Source organism: Sinocyclocheilus rhinocerous, unplaced genomic scaffold (genome assembly GCF_001515625.1).
Source record: "Sinocyclocheilus rhinocerous isolate Xijiao unplaced genomic scaffold, SAMN03320098_v1.1 scaffold1133, whole genome shotgun sequence".
In the NCBI taxonomy this organism is placed as follows: domain Eukaryota; kingdom Metazoa; phylum Chordata; class Actinopteri; order Cypriniformes; family Cyprinidae; genus Sinocyclocheilus; species Sinocyclocheilus rhinocerous.
Genome location: NW_015642058.1, coordinates 97,545 through 100,856, shown reverse-complemented (window position 1 = coordinate 100,856; position 3,312 = coordinate 97,545). Strand labels below are relative to the sequence as shown.

The 3,312-nt window shown below is 48.7% G+C and overlaps 1 protein-coding gene across 1 annotated transcript in view; it reads left to right on the top strand.

Moving 5' to 3' along the window:
• Positions 1–500: 500 nt before the first annotated feature.
• LOC107755590 (differentially expressed in FDCP 8 homolog) overlaps positions 501–3,312 on the top strand; it is a 97,698-nt gene continuing 94,886 nt past the window's right edge. The window contains exon 1 of the mRNA XM_016572481.1: positions 501–543. The gene's annotated coding sequence lies outside the window, so the exon portion shown is untranslated. The remainder of the gene's footprint in view (positions 544–3,312) is intronic.

The following is a 3,312-nucleotide window of genomic DNA, read 5'->3' as shown; positions in this document are numbered from 1 at the left end:
ACTTTCTTCCCCTTTTTAGTCTTTTTCTGATATATTTCTTGGCGATTTCTTTCGATATATGTAGCTTGTGAAATGTAAATAAATGGATGATGTTATTTTAACATCTATTTTGAAAGCACAATCACTCAACTAAACAAGTTACCTACATTTAAAAAAAAACAAATAAATAAAAAAAATAATAAAATGAGACCGGTAAATATTTTTGCATGTCTGAGAGTTTAACAAAAGTCTAATTATGCAGTAAAAGTTGAATGAATGTACCACAGCATTTTGTGCTTTCTTCCCTGTCTTCTTGCTTGTTCAGTGTGTGGCCACAGTTTATTTCTGGCGTCCTTGACACTTTGCATCAAGTATTTGAGATTTCTGGTTTTCCTTTTCCTGAATTTCCCTTTCCCTTTTTTTTTGAAGTTCTTGCATGAGATTCTACCCCAGACACTAAGTGAAATAAACTGCATAATGATGCGATAGTATAAGCAAGTGTCTCTGGAAAGTGGGCCCAGTCTACCATGTCTGCTAAGTAGTTGAGCTGGTCAGCAATTTCAGGTAAGACTTTACTAAACACATCGATGAGAATGTTTCGGACATCTTCTCCTTGCTATTCCGGAACTTTAGCCACTCGTAATTCCATCTCCTTTTATAAGCATCCAGTTTATCAGAATTGTCACATATCAGGCAATTTTCTTTTATCGCATGACTTCATCCTGTCTTGCAGCAAGCTCACCTTGTTCTTCAAATCTTCATCTTGCTTACCCATAAATTCAAGCATCTCGGTCACACTTACTGAACATGTATTGTCTTTAACTGTTGGCTCCAGAGACTGCATGCAGTTGATATTGAAGTAGCATGTTCAGGGCCGTTTCTAGCCATTTTGATGCCCTAGACGAAATCCAGATGCAGCACGTGAGCATTACCATTATCATGCAGCGTAGCTCGTTTGATAACTGTGTCACAACTAACAAAACAACTATAAACTCAACAAAAGTATAAAGTGAACATTATTCACTCGTATAGGATGCACACGGCACAAAATACAGTCAAGCTGAGGCTGATAAATGATAATGAACGTCTCTAGCACTCGTTATGCAGAGAGTCCGATCGTTAGGCCGTGGCTGCTGCAGTCTGCCTGTCTCATGACTCTGACTAATGAACAGCGTCTCTTCCGGCCGTCAGCGCTATGTGCAATAAAAGTTCCCGTTCTGACTAGTGTGACAGCGCTCTGAAATTGTCACCGTTCTGCTGGTGTGCCCTAGTTGGCCGCCAGATGTCACTGTGTGTTTGTTTGAGCACATGGCTTGTTGTGTGTTCGTTGGTGCCATGTGCTCTCCTGTCTATTGTCTTTCCCCACCCTTCTTGTTATCTCATTATTGTTTTAGTTACTCCACCTCTACACCTTTAGTGTCTCCCTCGTTACCCTCTTCGTTTGTCTCCCTATTTATTCTCCTTGTGTCTGCAATCATGTGCTGTTTCGTTGTTTAATGTTAGAGTTTCTTGTGGAATGTGTTGTGTCTTGTTTCTGGCCTGCCTGCCTGTTTTTCCCCCTCAGGGTGGTTTTTTTTTGTTTGTTTTTTTGTTTTATCATTAATAAAGAGCCCAGACTTACTGCATTTGATTCCTCGCCTCATCTTTCCAGTTCCCTGACAGAACGAAAATGCCACATGAGGACTCAGCAGAGAATGGGCTCACTCCAGCTACCAGCCTCCACTACCAGCAGCCCCCTCTACCAACGCGTGCTCCAAGTAGCAGCATTAAGTTCCCTCCGTCAACGGGGAACTGACCTTAGGGAATTCTCCATGGAGTTCAGGAGTGCTGCTGAGGGATTGGACTACAACGATGCGGCTCTCAAGGACCTTGATGAGCCCATCAGCACCTGGAGGAGGTTCGGCACAGAGCACCTGGCTTTTGGGGCGTTTGTGGACTTTCTAGCCCACAGGGAGAGACGATCAGTTCTGGAGCAAGAGGTACCTTCTCATGTGGTGCCTCTTCATAACATGGCCGCCACTCCAGAGTATTGTTCCTTCATGGCCGCCACGCCAGAGTCTCTTCTCTTCATGGCTGCCTTTCCAGAGCCTCTTCACAAGATGGCTGCCAGTCTGGAACCTCTTCACAAGGAGAGACCAAGGCGTTTTTGGACTAGTTTCCAGTTTGGCGGACCCACCTCTATTGTCAGTGCGAGCAGCTGTCATCACTGTGGTGGTCCCTAGTCTGGTGGTCCTGGAGGAACCGAGTCCGGTGGTCCCTAGTCTGGTGACCCTGGAGGACCCGACTCAGGTGGTCCTATGTTCGGTGGTTTCTGAGGTCACTGAGCAGCCCACTCTCCTGGTCTCGGCCATGGAGGCCGCTACAGAGCTGCCCGAGTTCACTGCTGCCGCTACGAAGGCCATCACTGAGAAGCCCTCTCTCCTTGTCTCGGCCATGGAGGCCGTTACAGAGCCGCCCGATTTCACTGCTGCTGCCATCGTCAAGAAGGCTGTTTTCGCCTTTCACCTCAGGGCTGTTCTGCGGGCATGAGCCGCTTCGGAGTTTGCTCTGGCTTCCCAGGAGCCTTCAGAGTCCACTCCACAGCCTGCTCCAGTCCAGGAGCTCTCGGAGTCCACTCAAGAACCTGCTCCAGTCCAGGAGCCTCCAGAGTCCATTCCAGAGCCTGCTCCAGTCCAGGAGCTCTTGGAGCCCACTCAAGAACGTGCTCCAATCCAGGAGCCTTCAGAGTCTGCTCAAGAATCTGCTCTAGTCCAGGAGCCTTCAGAGTCCACTCAAGAACCTGCTCCAGTCCGGGAGCCTTCAGAGTCCACTCAAGAATCCACTCCAGTTCACGAGTCTGCTCCAGAGCCTACTCCAGCCCGTGGATCTGCTCAGTTGTGGTGGTCAGGAGCTCTGCCTGCACTGCCGTGGTGGTCTTCAGCCCCACCTGCACCAATGTGGTGGTCTCCAGCTCCACCTGATCCACCATGGTGGCCCTCTCTCCCGTCTGCTTTGCTGTGGTAGTCATCTGCTCTGCCATGGGGATCTTCAGTAATGCCTGCTCTGCTGTGGTGGTCTTCAGCTCCACCCTGGAGGGCTTCAGCTCCACAGGTTCCGCCACACGGGCCTGGCCCACCATCCCTCCCCCGGATCCGCCTCTGGTCCACCTCCCTCCTGGAACTCTTTGTTTTCCGTTTTATTTGAGAAGCGTCTGGAATCTGCTCCTTAAAGGGGGGGGGTTCTGTCACCGTTCTGCTGGTGTGCCCTAGTTGGCCACCAGATGTCACTGTGTGTTTTGAGCACATGGCTTGTTGTTTGTTGTTGGTGCCATGTGCTCTCCTGTCTATTGTCTGA